Source organism: Natator depressus, chromosome 9 (genome assembly GCF_965152275.1).
Source record: "Natator depressus isolate rNatDep1 chromosome 9, rNatDep2.hap1, whole genome shotgun sequence".
In the NCBI taxonomy this organism is placed as follows: domain Eukaryota; kingdom Metazoa; phylum Chordata; order Testudines; family Cheloniidae; genus Natator; species Natator depressus.
Genome location: NC_134242.1, coordinates 54,674,433 through 54,691,004, shown reverse-complemented (window position 1 = coordinate 54,691,004; position 16,572 = coordinate 54,674,433). Strand labels below are relative to the sequence as shown.

Below are 16,572 nucleotides of genomic sequence, written 5' to 3'. Positions count from 1 at the left end.
GGTATCAAGTGGAGTGCCCCAAGGGTCGGTCCTGGGGCCGGTTTTGTTCAATATCTTCATAAATGATCTGGAGGATGGTGTGGATTGCACTCTCAGCAAATTTGCGGATGATACTAAACTAGGAGGAGTGGTAGATATGCTGGCAGGTAGGGATAGGATACAGAGGGACCTAGACAAATTGGAGGATTGGGCCAAAACAAATCTGATGAGGTTCAACAAGGATAAGTGCAGGGTCCTGCACTTAGGACGGAAGAATCCAATGCACCGCTACAGACTAGGGACCCAATGGCTAGGCAGCAGTTCCGCGGAAAAGGACCTAGGGGTGACAGTGGATGAGAAGCTGGATATGAGTCAACAGTGTGCCCTTGTTGCCAAGAAGGCCAATGGCATTTTGGGATGTATAAGTAGGGGCATAGCCAGCGGATCGAGGGACGTGATCGTTCCCCTCTATTCGACATTGGTGAGGCCTCACCTGGAGTACTGTGTCCAGTTTTGGGCCCCACACTACAAGAAGGATGTGGAAAAATTGGAGAGAGTCCAGCGAAGGGCAACAAAAATGATTAGGGGTCTGGAACACATGACTTATGAGGAGAGGCTGAGGGAGCTGGGATTGTTTAGTCTGCAGAAGAGAAGAATGAGGGGGGATTTGATAGCTGCTTTCAACTACCTGAGAGGTGGTTCCAAAGAGGATGGTTCTAGACTATTCTCAGTGGTAGAAGATGACAGGACAAGGAGTAATGGTCTCAAGTTGCAGTGGGGGAGGTTTAGGTTGGATATTAGGAAAAACTTTTTCACTAGGAGGGTGGTGAAACACTGGAATGGGTTACCTAGGGAGGTGGTAGAATCTCCTTCCTTAGAAGTTTTTAAGGTCAGGCTTGACAAAGCCCTGGCTGGGACGATTTAATTGGGGATTGGTCCTGCTTTGAGCAGGGGGTTGGACTAGATGACCTCCTGAGGTCCCTTCCAACCCTGATATTCTATGATTCTATGACCTTCAGCTGGTTGATTTTAGAGTTTTTTCTATCTTGGGGTTTTGTCCTGCTGCCCATCATTGTACTATCTGAAGGTTTTGCATGTAAAATAGATTAGCAATAGCAAAAATCCCAACCGTAGGCCTAGGTGTGGTACCTGAATGGTTGTAGTGCTCTACCACAATCTTGGAAGTTATGGGTTTGAGTCTTGTCTCATCTTACACTGAAAGGTCACTTCCAGTTCATCCAGCTACAAAATGGGTACCTGATCCATTGGGTTAGGGCAGTCAAACATAGCCAGCTGTAATGCTAGCTTGTGTATGGGGGGCTATGAAACTAAGAAAAGGAGTACTTGAGGCACCTTAGAGACTAACCAATGTATTTGAGCATAAGCTTTTGAGAGCTACAGCTGTAGCTCACGACAGCTTATGCTCAAATACATTGGTTAGTCTCTAAGGTGCCAAAAGTACTCCTTTTCTTTTTGCGAATACAGACTAACACGGCTGTTACTCTGAAACCTATGAAACTAAGGTATCTTAACTGGGAGAGACAAGGGGGGTGAGGGATGAGATAATATATTTTATTGGACCAACTTCTGTTGGTGAAAGAGAAAAACTTTCAACCTACACCAAGCTCTTCTTCAGGTCTGCCTTAACCATGGCAGCATAGAGCCATTGGCACAGAGGGACTTTGAAGTTCCTAGCAGACTTCATGAAGTTATTGGCTCTTCTCCTTTATCAGGTATAGACAGTGCTATGGGGTAGCGGGCTTTTTGGAGGGGAGGGGTGGTAATCTGAAACATTGTGTCTGAAATGTATAGTCTGTTTAACAGGCTGTAAAATCCTCAGGGAAAGAACTCAGTTGTTCCCTACTTTTATATAGTGACACGCATACAGACAGCATTTAATTAAGTAGACTGAAAAGACCCATTAGGGCAGTGGTTCTCAAACTTTTGTACTGGTGACCCCTTTCACATAGCAAGCCTCTGAGTGTGACCCCCGCCCCGTTATAAATTAAAAACACTTTTTTGTATATTTAACACTATTATAAATGCTGGAGGCAAAGCGGGGTTTGGGGTGGAGGGTGACAGCTTGCGCCCCCATGTAATAACCTCGTGACCCCCTGAGGGGTCCCGACCCCCAGTTTGAGAACCCCTGCATTAGAGCATCTAGTCCATCCTCTGGAAGCTAAAAGCAATAAACTTTCATATGCATCAGCACACAGTATATATCCACTGGTCCTCCCACGAGCACATTTTCACTTCTGCTGTTGTATGTGGCAGAGGCAAGGTCCATGCAGCTGGCCTGACACAGCACAAGTCCCAGGCAAAACAGAGAAACCCTCCTCACCATTTCAGATTCAGTTATAGTTTAAGGTGCAACCAAAAATCAACCATATGTAAAATCTCCAGCCCTATTCCCTTCATGCAACTAAACAGCATCTAAACACCACACTAATATTAAACAAGGCAGTTCTAGTGTCTCCCTGGCCTGATTTCCAGGAAGCTGGACCCACATCCTCAACTTTTTAGGCTCCTAGCTTCCACTGATTTAAATGGGAGTTACAAGCCTACAAGTTTGAGCATCAGAGCCTTATTTCCATCCATTTTCTCTGTGAAGAGACAAGCCCTTTTTAAGGCTCTGAGTGCAACTAGCTTCAGCTACACCCAATTAGCTCTTGTGCAGGTAGGAAGCCTAGCGTTGCCCAGGTTACCCTCAGCGCAGAGAGGCACTGCCAGATGAAATCCCAGTCTGGAAACCCCTACTGGGATTTATCTTCCTTTCCCCAAATCTCCGTCTCATTGTCTGGCTCAATAGGGCATTCCTTAGGGACATACTGCATCATATCAGTGATGGGGGTCCACATACACCTATCACATTGTAGTTATCCACATGAAGTTACAGGCTCTCAGACATTACAGGTTTGTGGATCTCCTTCCAACATCCCTCAACAACTGTATCCTTCGGGAATCCTCAGGTAGCTTGGCTTTTTTACCATATGGCTCCAACTACAGAACAGCGACACACAGCATGTGCCACCAGGCTTTGTGGCAGCGGAGGTTCTGGAAGGGTCTATCACTGCCTCCACTTCTGGAGTGGAGATTTCTGTTGGGGGGAAAACCTGTCACAGGCTGTTCTCCTCAGAAGTATAAAAGCTTCCATAGAGGGAGACAGCCTGTCATCACCCATTCCTCACACACACACACCCAAGTGATGTAGAGATTTCCTGTGGGAGGATAAAGAGAAAAAGCTTCAGGGATGCTCTGAGGCCTGTCGTGATCTGGTTCCCTGTCCTCCCACTGCAACCACACCAGTGGGAGCAACCTGTCATGGTCACTTCCCCTCCCTCTACAGAGTTCTTGAAGGGTTGTTTAGAGCCTGCTCTTCTCACCATTCCCTGTCAGGGTGACCACATATTGAAAACAAGAAAACAGGCCATCTGTCATGAAGGTATGTATAGGGTGGGTTTGGTAAGGCCTAGCAAGGAGAGCTGAGGCATCAGGGGAGAAGAGGGTGCTCGGCTCATCATGACAAGCAATGCCCAACCTCTCCTTTTCCTGGTACCCTGTGGATTTGGCTGTGTAAAGAGAGGGAGACTGGCTTGCGGACTAGTGAGAAGAAGAGCCGACAACTAGGCATCATGGGAAAGATTTTAACGTGACAAGTGGACCAGTCCTTGATAAGAACATATGCTCCAGCAAACTATCATCAGTTTCCCTGGCTCAGCTGCAGGCAGTTCCTGCTTACGGCCAAGCTGAAGGAATGCACAGAAATTGGCACAAAACAAAAACCCTCAGGGACACTGGGTCAGGCCCTAAAAACAGGACATGTCACAACATTCTGAGAACGGAGAACTGGGGAGAAAGAAGCCTCTCTGAGCCCTCTGAGGAACAGATATTTCTAGGCAGGGAATAACTTGTGACCCCTTAACTTCTGGTGCAAAGATGCTGGTCTTTCATGGCACATTCACCCTCGGACAACCTGGGATTTTGTTGCGGAGGGCAACAAAAATGATTAGGGGGCTGGAGCACATGACTTATGAGGAGAGGCTGAGGGAACTGGAAATATTTAGTCTGCAGAAGAGAAGAATGAGGCGGGATTTGATAGCTGCTTTCAACTACCTGAAAGGGGGTTCCAAAGAGGATGGACCTAGACTGTTTTCAGTGGTAGCAGATGACAGAACAAGGAGTAATGGTCTCAAGTTGCAGTGGGGGAGGTTTAGGTTGGATATTAGGAAAAACTTGTTCACTAGGAGGGTGGTGAAGCACTGGAATGGGTTACCTAGGGATGTGGTAGAATCTCCTTCTTTTGAGGTTTTTAAGGTCAGGCTTGAGAAAGTCCTGGCTAGGATGGTTTAGTTGGGGACTGGTCCTGCCTTGAGCAGGTGGTTGGACTAAATGACCTCCTGAGGTCCCTTCCAACCCTGATATTCTATGATCTTTCCAGGGGCTTTTCAATTGTTTTCTGGTGTTGCAAGGGATGCATACTCTATTTTGCAGCCAGGGACTGCAGGTCTTGTTTTGAACTCAACCCAAATGTGCTAAAAAAAAAAAAAGTGGTGAATATGAATGTATGATTCATTATATCTTCAGATTTCTAAAATGTAACGAGTAAGTACCCATCTTGTGCTCTGGGTGCTTATCCCACACACTGAAATCACAAAATAATGCAAGAGAACTGCCCAGAAATAGATCTACCTCAGTTGCATTAGAGAAGAGAAAAAAAGATGGGCTTTGCAGCATGCTCAAAAGGTTAACAAATCTAGGCTCTACAGCACAGATTCTCAAAGGTATTTAGGCTCCTAACTTCAATTGATTTCAATGGATGTTAGGATCCTAAATACCTTTGAGGATCTGGGCCCAGCAGACCAAGGAGGGAAGTGAGTTCCAAAACAGAGGACTAGTCATAAAGAGCACCTTGCAAGTTCCCTCTCGTTTTTATTGAAGGAGTTCCAGCTTTACCAGCTCTGCTGATCTCGATTTTGGCAGTATTAAGGCTGCATTAGAAAGAACTTGTTTATTTCTTTTAGGCAGACTACTGTTTTAAAAGAAGGTGGAAGGAAAACTCAGAACGAAGGCCTTACACAAGTCAGAGCATACGGAAACTCTCCCATAAGCAAAGGAAGTTACTCCATGGAGCCAATAATTTGGCATGTTTTCATAGAATACACTCAGATATAAATATTGTTTATCCCTGGAAGAAAACCTTTGATAAGGTTGTAATAATGAAGATCACCATGGGGGGGGGGGGGGAGGGAGAGAGGAAGAAGAGAGAGAAAAAAGTAGTTTGCTGTAAAAAGTGACTCAGAGTGGCGTAACAGCATTCTATGCTTCCTATGTCAACGACTTCCAGACCAAATTTGCATCATTTACAACTGGATAGGAAAGAAGTTCTCACTGGAGATCTGGAAGTGAAGCTGTGTTCCTTCCGATTCATACATCATCACCAGTAATAAAGATTCCACTGGCCAAATTCTGCCATAGGTTACACCTATGCAACCCCACTGTCTTCAGTTGTCCACTGTCTACACTTGAGTGAAGGGGCAGGTTTGTATCCCTAAATGGTGCTCCTGTTGAAAAGAAAAGCATCCATACCTAGTATGAATGAATAGCCTAATCCTAACCAAGTAGCTTTATAAAGAAGTTCCCTTGCCATAGTAAGAAAGCTGACCAAAGTGTCTGAGATCAGGGTGAATTTGTGAGACTGTTTAACCTGACTGGGCTTCTCTGTCAGAAGTCTGTTTATTGATTACTTTACTTTCTGGGCACGTTGACACTAAAATGATGTATCTATCAGCCTATAAGCAATGCAGTGTACTTCTTATAGTATCACTGAATGCTCCATAGAAAAGGCCAAGCAAAATAGGTTTGAAAAATGAAAGTAACGTATTGGTTTGGAAAGAGTTCTAAAGTGAGCAGGATAGATAAGAGCAACCCCCACCTGCAGAAAGAGAAACTGCAGCAGGTTGGAGAGTAGGTGGTCATGATTTACCTATGGTAAAGTGAGAGGAAGCACTGTGTAGTGGTCTGACTAAGTGGGGGATTTTCTTAGTGTTCTGCATTAATATGGCATGTGCCTCTTTCCCCTATGTGTTTGTTTAACGAGGTGGTGGGAGAGGGTGTTTGTTGTTGCAAAGGGCCAGGTGTGACTACACATAGCAGTCTGGACCCTAGACAACAGCCAGGAAACTGTGGAATTTAGTAACCAGTGTGACCTAGAGTCCCACCCCATCTTGGGAGCCAGTCAGTTCTGGCCAGTGGGAGGACAAAGGGCTGAGGAGAGAGGGCCCCAATGATCTGACCAGCTGGTTCTGGCCAGTGGGAACAAAGGATGGAAGAGAGGGCCTTGGAAGGGTGATCTGTTTGCCCAGGACTGAAGATAAAGGATGGAGGAGGGGCTGTTGGGAAGGTGATATATATAGGATGGTCGACTGGAAGGACGTGGCTTCTGGACTGGGGCAAAGGGCAGCCTGAGCCACTTGGATGCTGGACAGACCCAGATGGACAGTGCTGGGACTTCCTAGGCTTGAGGGCCCTGAGAACTTTTTGTGCTGTGTCCAGACGTACAGTAAACCCTTCTGTTTTACGCTGGCAATCTAGAGATCGGGGTTGCATTGCTCCCTCTGAATGTGGAGGTCCTGGGGGTCCAGAGCAAATAGACTCCCTGAGGAGACTCATGGAGACAGACAGGTGTGCTGAAGGCTCAGAGAGGTGAGGTTCCAGGAGGCGGTGGAGCTCAGGGCTTAACCCCCAAGAGAGAAAGTGACTCCCAACAAGTGCTGTCACACACTGAAGGGGGTTCCTCCCAGGGAACGTACAGAGCCGAGAGTGCATGGGTCCCGTGAGACCATGACAAGTGGTTAATGCAGAAGGCAAAGTCAGGAAACATGAACTCCATTTCCAACACTGCCATGTCTTGCTGTGTTGGCTTGGGAAAGGCTCAACTTCTGTGTCTCAGTTTCACCAGCTATAAAAAGGAGAAGACAAGGATTATCTACCTCACAGATTGTGATTTAATTGCAGGTTGTACAGCACTCTGTTCTTTGGATGGAAGATACCATAGAAGAACAGTTATTATATGTGGCTAGAGAGAGAGAAAGCGGAGAGCTTGCAAAACCAAGCCCATTCTAAATTGATTTTCAAAGCAAGAGAAAGCAGCAGGCGCTTGTGTGAGATAGTCCTGCTATTTAATGCAAGAGAGCAATCTGGCTGCTGTTTTGTATTAACTTGGATTTTAGACTCTAAGGATTTGGGAAGACCAAAGCAGAAACTGCTATAGTTAAAATGGGGTGTAATTAAATACAAGTAAGGATTTCAGCACAGGGATGACTCTCAAGTAGCGTTTTCTAGCAATATTCCAGAGGTGTTAATAGGCAGACTTATGAATCAGGGAGATATGAAAAAAGATTGCCATGCCTGAGAAAAACTCCAGGATTCTGGTCTGTATTAAGGGGAAATGTTTGTCAAACATAAGGGACAAAGAAAGGAAGCATTCGTTTGTGGAAAGTTATATTGCTTCACTCTAAGTTAAGAGCTGATTGAGTCAAGAATGGGAGAAGAAGCTTTCAGAAAATGAGTCACATGAAGTCTAGATTTAAGTTTCAACTGGGTAGAAGTAATGGCATAGGGTAGCAGGAGGGGGAAGAAAGTCACAGAAATTCAAGAAAATTGAAATTTATGCTATTAAACTTCCCATTATTTTTGCTGTTTTCTGCACATTACATTTTCCCTTTAATAAATACTGTTTTAGCTGTTCATCTTGCAAAGAGACCCTTCGAAATAGAGCTGCGCTATTGTTCTTCTTTCTGTTAAGCCAACACTGCAGAAAAACCGTCTCCAGACAATAATTAGCAGAAAGGTGTGTTTCAAAGCGTAGATGGCGGCTTGCATTTTTAAGCAACAGTTCCCTAAGAAATTAGTATTGGGCTGATATCAGAGAACAAAACATGGTGTTTCTGCTCAACATCCACCACTTATTTCCACTTTCTCAGTTTCTGGGATAGTTTATTCATTAAGAATATAAGAGCGGCCATACTGGGTCAGACCAAAGGTCCATCTAGCCCAGTATCCTGTCTTCCGATAGAGGCCGATGCCAGGTGCCCCAGAGGGAATGAACAGAACAGGCAATCAAGTGATACTTCCAAATGGGATTTGTATCTCATTCTGCATTGGCTGGTAGACTGATGTTCCTTGTCCATTCAACCTTGCAGTGTTTCTTGTTTCCCGATTTCCCCTCCTCTAGCAATTGCAATTTAGAATCAACATGTGGTACTTTTTTGTATGCTGTTGCTAGAAGGTGCAGTAAATATCATGTAGCATGAGAATACTAGGGTCTCACAGCCTGTGCCTTTTCTTCTGGAGGCTATCTCCTAGCACAGATCTGGGGAGTGAAAAACAGGGTCCATATCTTAGCTTGGGGTCTCCCAATGTGCTGTCTGATACACATAATGTACAAGCACCCCTTGCTGATGCTTTAAAGAGCAGATTTATCTAAAAGGACCAGGTTACAGCATTTTTAAAAGACCATAACACTCCCTCCCCCACTGACTTGATTTAGGTAAGTAATTATGAGCAACCACTGCAATAAACTGTGAAAGAGTAAAGAAAAATGCCAAGAGATTACAGAAAGACATCCCAGATGGACAAGGAGAAGGGAGCAAGGACAAAGAGTTAACTCCACAGTGGAAGGAACAGTAGAAAGCAACTACAAAGGAGTGATTAGAGAGGTATTGAGGATTTAAATATGGAAATTGTGATTAGAGAGAGGCAAAGAGTCCTGTGGCACCTTATAGACTAACAGACGTATTGGAGCATAAGCTTTCATGGGTGAATACCCTCTTCATCGGATGCATGTAGTGGAAATTTCCAGAGGCAGGTATAAATATGCAAGCAAGAATCAGGCTAGGGATAACGAGGTTAGTTCAGTCAGGGAGGATGAAGCCCTCTTCTAGCAGTTGAGGTGTGAACACCAAGGGAAGAGAAACTGCTTTTGTAGTTGGCTAGCCATTCACAGTCTTTGTTTAATCCTGAGCTGATGGTGTCAAATTTGCAAATGAACTGAAGCTCAGCAAAAAGAAAAGGAGTACTTGTGGCACCTTAAATACTCCTTTTCTTTTTGCGAATACAGACTTAACACAGCTGCTACTCTGAAGCTCAGCAGTTTCTCTTTGAAGTCTGGTCCTGAAGTTTATTTGCTGGAGGATGGCTACCTTTAAATCTGCTGTTGTGTGTCTGCTGTTGTCAGCCCAAGAAAGAAACCAACAGAACTCCACTGGCCATCACATATAGTCCTCAGCTAAAACCTCTCCAACACATGATGTACAACCCATCCTGGACAACGATCCCTCACTTTCACAGGCCTTGGGAGGCAGGCCAGTCCTCGCCCACAGACAACCCGCCAACCTGAAGCATATTCTCACCAGCATCTACACACCACACCATAGTAACTAACTCAGGAACCAATCTATGCAACAAACCTCGATGCCAACTCTCCCCACATATCTACACCAGCGACACCATCACAGGACATAACCAGATCAGCCACACCATCCCCGGTTCATTCACCTGCACGTCCACCAATGTAATATACGCCATCATGTGCCAGCAATGCCCCTCTGCTATGTACATCGGCCAAACTGGACAGTCCCTACGTAAAAAGGATAAATGGACACAAATCAGATATTAGGAATGGCAATATACAAAAACCTGTAGGAGAACACTTCAACCTCCTGGACACACAATAGCAGATTTAAAGGTAGCCATCCTGCAGCAAATAAACTTCAGGACCAGATTTCAAAGCGAAACTGCTGAGCTTCGGTTCATCTGCAAATTTGACACCATCAGCTCAGGATTAAACGAAGACTGTGAATGGCTAGCCAACTACAAAGGCAGTTTCTCCTCCCTTGGTGTTCATACCTCAACTGCTAGAAGAGGGCCTCATCCTCCCTGATTGAACTAACCTCGTTATCCCTAGCCTTATTCTTGCTTCCATATTTATACCTGCCTCTGGAAATTTCCACTACATGCATCCGACGAAGAGGGTATTCACTCACGAAAGCTTATGCTCCAATATGTCTGTTAGTCTATAAGGTGTCACAGGACTCTTTGCCGCTTTCATAGATCCAGACTAACACAGCTACCCTTCTGATACTGTGATTAGAGAGAGATATTTTTATCTAGTTTAGAGAGTATGATGCTGGGTACTATAGAAAAATCGAATGTGATTCCTTCTACCTCCTTAAAACACTAATAATATTTAGAGCTGTCAAGCGATTAAAAAAATTAATCACGACTAATTGCGCAATTAAATTAATCGCAATTAATTGTGCTGTTAAACAATAGAATACCATTTATTTTAAATATTTTTGGAGGTTTACTACATTTTCAAATATATTAATTTCAATTACAACACAGAATACAAAGTGTACAGAGCTCCCTTTATATTTATTTTTTATTACAAATATTTGCACTGTAAAAAACAAAAAAAAAATTTTCAATTCACCTTATACAAGTACTGCAGTGCAATCTCTTTAGCATGAAAGTTGAACTTACAAATGTAGAATTATGTACAAAAAACCTGCATTCAAAAATAAAACAATATAAAATTTTAGAGCCTACAACTCCACTCAGTCCTACTTCTTGGTCAGCCAATTACTCAGACAAACAAGGCTGGTTACAATTTGCAGGAGATAATGCTGCCTGCTTCTTGTTTACAGTGTCACCCGAAAGTGAGAACAGGCGTTCACATGGTATTGTTATAGCTGGCGTTGCAAGGTATTTACATGCCAGATGCGCTACAGATTCATATGTCCCTTCATGGTTCAACCACCATTCCAGAGGACATGCTTATATGCTGATGGTGGGTTCTGCTTGATAACGATCCAAAGCAGTGCGGACTGACTGACGCATGTTCATTTTCATAATTTGAGTCAGATACCATCAGCGGAAGGTTGATTTTCTTTTTTTGTGTTTCAGGTTCTGTAGTTTCCACATCAGAGTGTTGCTCTTTTAAGACTTCTAAAAGCATGCTCCACATCTTGTCCCTCTCAGATTTTGGACGGCACTTCAGAGTCTTAAACCTTGGGTCGAGTGCTGTAGCTATTTTTAGAAATCTCACATCAGTACTTCTTTGCGTTTTGTCAGATCTACTGTGAAAGTGTTCTTAAAACGAACATGTGCTGGGTCATCATCCGAGACTGCTATGACATGAAATATATGCCGAATGCGGGTAAAACGGAGCAGGAGACATACAATTCTCCCCCCAAGGAGTACAGTCACAAATTTAATTGACACATTTTTTAATGAGCGTCATCAGCATGGAAGCATATCCTCTGGAATGGTGGCTGAAGCATGGAAGGGGCATATGAATGTTTAGCATATCTGGCATGTAAACACCTTGCAACGCCAGCTACAAAAGTGTCATGTGAACATCTGTTCTCACTTTCAGGTGATATTGTTGTCACGCTCTGTGCCTTGGGGGGATGCCCCACACCCCCATGTTCATCTTTATAAAATGACTGTGTGGTATCCAATGCAAAGTTTGTCATGTTGGGTGTCTTCGGAAGACTCATAATGCACTGAGCATGGTTTTTATAGTGATGTTATAGTAATTGTTACAGTAACGTTATAGTAAGGTTATAATTTCATGTATATAGTTATGAGGCTAAAAATGTATCCTCATGGCTTAAAGCAAGCCCATGCAAAAACTCTCGAAGAACAAAGAGGCAGTTCACACCTTGTCAGGGCGTGGATGGGACAAACCCAGCCCAGCCTCACAGGAACAATGGACACTGGCTTAGGCAGCAACAAAAATAATCTGTTAGAGCCTTCAGGGAGTCACCCCGTTCCTTTGGGCAGTTTGGGACTGCGATGAGGTAATGCTCACCTGACTCTGAAGGGGAGGAGTGGGGCAAAGCCAAGAGGAAAGAAAGGACATGATAAAAGGGAGAGACATTTTGCCATGCTCTCTCTCTTCCACCTACATCTACAGACACCACCACCACCAAGCAACTGAAATGCCGATCAAAGGGGAGAGCTGACTGAAAAGCCAGCCTGTGGTGAGAAGCATCTAGGTTTGTAAGGACATTGAAAGTGTTAAGATCAGCTTAGAATGCGTTTTGCTTTTATTTCATTTGACCAAATCTGATTTGTTATGCTTTGACTTATAATCATTTAAATCTACCTTTACAGTTAATAAATCTGTTTGTTTATTCTACCTGAAGCAGTGCATGTTGTTTGCAGTGTGTCAGAGACTCCTCTGGGGAGAACAAGCCTGGTACATATCAATTTCTTTGTTACATTGATGAAATTATATAAACTTGCAGCGACCAGCAGGCATGACTGAACACTGCAAGACGGAGGTTCCTAGGGTTGTGTCTGGGACCGGAGATATTGGCTAGTGTCATTCGCTTGCAAGTAGCTGGGAGCAGCTTACATGCCAGAGGCTGTACATGAACAGCCCAGGAGTGGGGATCCTCACAGCAGAGCGGGGTAAGGCTGGCTCCCAGAGTCAAGGATTGGAGGGGCCTAGCGGATCACCGGTCCAGATAACACCAGAGGGGAACATGACAATTGTAAATAAGAAGCAGGCAGCAGTATCTCCCGTCAATGTAAACAAACTTGTTTGTCTTAGCAATTGGCAGAATAAGACGTAGGACTGAGTGGACTTGTAGGCTCTAAAGTTTTACACTGTTTTGTTTTTGAGTGCAGTTATGTAACCAAAAAAAAAAAAATCTGCATTTGTAAATTACACTTTCACAATAAAGAGATTGCACTTCAGTACTTGTATGGGGTGAACTGAAAAATACTATTTCTTTTATCAATTTTACCATGCATATATTTTTAATAAAAAGTAATAATATAAAGTGAGCACTATGCACTTTGTATTCTGTGTTGTAATTGAAATCAATATTGAATATGTAGAAAAACGTCCACAAATATTTAATACATTTCAATTGTTATTCTATTGTTATAAGTGCAATTAATCACGATTAATTTTTTGAGTTAATCCCGTGAGTTAACTATGATTAATTGGCAGCCTTAATAATATTGTATCCAGTTTTGCCACTTCTTCAGATTTTGTTGCAAGTCTCAAAAATATTTGATGTTTTCCTTAAAGCCCCAGCTCCTGGAGTCATGTGATTACATGAGAACCTCAGCTGCTTGTGTTGTTAAGTTTCTGGCTGTCTTGGTTATAGAGAAAAGCTTGACAGTATGAACTGTAAAAGCTCAAAAATCAGAAGGCAATTATAAGCACAATGTTGTCCTGCTCCATAAATAGGGCTCCTCGGTGCAATAGTAATACAAATAATAATAAACAACAATCTCCTGGATGTGGTGTTCTGTCCCATTCAGTGGCACTGAGACACAAAGAGCAAGAGAGAGAAAAATGAGTTTGCTCTACAGCCTTAGCTAACAAGCAGTTGCCTTTTAGCTCATGTAGTAAGGTCCAGAGGTTCCAGGTTTGATCCCGATGACCGGGGTCTGTCGACATTACACATGCACAAGGGGTCTCACTATATCCACAGACAAACACTAATTCCTAATCTCTACTAATCCAAAAAAGGGTTTCTCCATGTGTTAGATGCAGTTATATAATGGTACAGGGTGGATAAAAATCAATGATTTAAAAAAAAAAATCAGATTTTTTAAATGTGAATGGGATTTTTTTTTGATAAAATGCTTTTTGAGGAAAAAACCTATCTAAAGATAGTTTTAATTAAGATACATTGTAGCTCAAAGACATCTCATCATGGAATAGGGATTATAAATTTTCATTCTATAGTATGAAACAATATATTCATGGAATGTTTAAGAAAAGTTTTGTAAATGAGTTCCAATAGGGACCCAATCTTATGGAGTACCACAGGCTTCTGTATAGATTATTTAGGTTAATCTTTCTATCTACCCAGTGGGACTCAGTGCTCATTCTACAAGATACCATCAGAGATGCTTAGTTTTGCTGTTGAAGAAAAAATCCAGAATACAAAACGTTGTTGTTTTAGTTAAATAAAACAATTTAAAGGTCTGTCTGATGATGTTCTCCTCCTAATACAGCACGGCAAGAAAATCCTCCAAATATTAATGATTAACCTGTTGAATTGGAGATAGTTCACCTCCCAATGACTTCATAAATATCTGCTTCAATTACCTTTGGGAAATGAAATAACCAATCAATCATTCATTTTCTGATACAGCTGTAAAACTAATCTGAAAAGTTTTCAAAATAAATCACTTTTAAAATGTATAGTGTGTACCTTCTAAAAATGAAACCTATGTCTATCTCTGAATTGTGAAGAATATGAATTATGGTTATAACAACCAACAAGAATGCACTTTTATGTAGAAATCCATGATTAAAATTGAGTCTTCCTGACTAGTGACTTAAATCAAATTTGATTTAAATCTAATCCACCCTGTTATGGCAATCTAAACTGGCAGTAAAGCAACCAGACTGACTCTCTCTCCCAAAGCTGCAAGGCCCCTCTAAGCTAGCTGTGGTGGAAGAGAGAAAGCTTTGAGTACAGCTAGTCACACTATTTGTTACCAATAACATTTGTTATGGATTGAGGTTAGTGACTCATTCCTGATCTTCTTCAAATGTATGTATTCACCAAACAATTTGGAATTTATGAATAATTTTTCAGCTTGTGTTACTAACTGTTCACTTTGACTAGTCATTATTTCCGGTCACCCGCACAGCACTCTGTATTGCAGGGGTCTCAAACTCAATTTGCCTTAGGGCAAGTGCCAGTCCTCAAATCCTCCCAGCGGGCCAATAATGTTACTGAAGATGGTGTTCAGAAAAGAAAACGTTTACACTGTATTTTTTATTTTGAATTTCTTAGAAATAATAAAGCTGTCATACAACTTTATACAATTCTTCACCTGCCAGAGAGTTTTTAGTGTTTGCCTGACACCTGGCAACACTTCAGTTCTGTCAATTTGTTGATGTTTGGCCTCTGTGACTGAGCAGTTGAAACCTTCAGGATTGCAGCAAGGTGTGCATCAGATAGCAGTGTTCGGTATCTTGACTTGTTTATATTCATTATGGAAAAAAATGATGCTGCCTCCATGGCTGACTCTGCCAGGCAACTAATGATGATATCTCTGTCCCTCTCCCCCAGCCAATGGGAGCTACGGGGGGCGGCGCCTACAACGGACATTGCGGCCAGCATGTCCCCACTGCATCTCTCCTCCAGTCTCTACTCCGCGGGCCGCAGTGGGGAGGTTCTCGGGCCGCAGATGCCCCACGGGCCGGGAGTTTGAGACCCCTGCTGTATTGTTTCTGCTCCCTGGTGGATAACTGAAACTTTTACTGCACTATGCATTGTGGGTTTTCAGACAACAGACAATCATTTTTTTTTTAAATTAAATACTCGGTAGCTGTCCTCATCCTTGTCATAGAATATCAGGGTTGGAAGGGACCTCAGGAGGTCATCTAGTCCAACCCCCTGATCAAAGCAGGACCAATCCCCAGCTAAATCATCCCAGCCAGGGCTTTGTCACACAGCCCAGTCAATGACAGCCCACTGCACTCAATACTTTAATCATATGAAAATATTTATGAATCAGGTGTTAGTGTAAAAAAAAAAAAAAAAAAAAAACAATTTGGCCAGCTCTACTTTTAAGCAATGCACCAGTCCCTCCTCAAACTCGGAGATCCCCTCAAACACATGCCTCTACATAGTAACTGCTGAACTCTTAGTTGTGAACCTATAAGCATATGTAACAATAGGCCTAATGTAATTTGTACCTTAAATTTAAACATGGTATTTTCACTCTGCCAGGCCAGTGATATCCCCTTTCTCTGTGGCTTTTCGTTCAATAGCTGTTAAACAAGTTTAAGTCCAACTCTGTCTCTTACAAACAGAGATAAATACAAATCTGTACATAAGTGAGCAACTGAAACAATTAGGGCCTGATCTGAATAGGTGCAGAGCACCCCCAATTCCCTTTGAGAATAGCAGGGCTGGCTCAAAAAGGGTGTCCAGCCTGCAATCCCCCAGGGAGGGGGGGGGAAGAGAGAGAGAGAGAGAGAGAGAGCGCGAGCGAGACACAGACACACACAAAAAAAATTCTCCTTTGTGCTCCATACAGGACTGCCGCTGGGGCAAAGAGGAACACCGACAAATGCATTTAAGTAGTTCCTGGCACCTTCCTCTGTCCAGGTGTGCTCTGCTACTCCAGTTAGGGCTTTCTCTGATCCCACCTCTGCAGCTGCTGCCTCACTGCTGCCTCTGTTAGGCCAATTCCTTCATCTGACTCCATCCCTTCCCTGCAACCTTATGTTACCTGCTGCATTCTCTCACCCTCCTCTCCTCATGCCCCCACAGCCTGTCCTTGCCATGCTGCTGCATCCTTGCCACATAGCCTCTCTTCTACCTAGAGCCTAAAATCAGGCTTGTCTTTGATTCCTTGTAGAAGATGCATAGAATATACAGGTTTAATTCTAAGCACATGGGAGTGCATGGATGGTTATGTAGGAGGGGCCTCAATTGTGGGGAATTGCAGGTGGCCTGGAAGTGCTTGAACCAGCTCGAGCTAATGGATGTTGTGAATGCTCAGCACCTCTCAGACACAGGCTTTTAATTAGAAGTTTCA

At 43.2% G+C, this 16,572-nt stretch overlaps 1 protein-coding gene across 2 annotated transcripts in view; it reads right to left on the bottom strand.

The window, feature by feature from the left end:
• Positions 1 to 16,572, bottom strand: part of HDLBP (high density lipoprotein binding protein) — an 86,920-nt gene that overhangs the window by 55,511 nt on the left and 14,837 nt on the right. The window contains exon 1 of one of the 2 annotated variants that reach the window (XM_074964214.1): positions 9,535 to 9,552. The exons of the other annotated variant lie outside the window; for it this stretch is intronic. The gene's annotated coding sequence lies outside the window, so the exon portion shown is untranslated. Of the gene's footprint in view, positions 1 to 9,534; positions 9,553 to 16,572 lie in introns of those variants that run through there. 2 annotated transcript variants of the gene reach the window in all.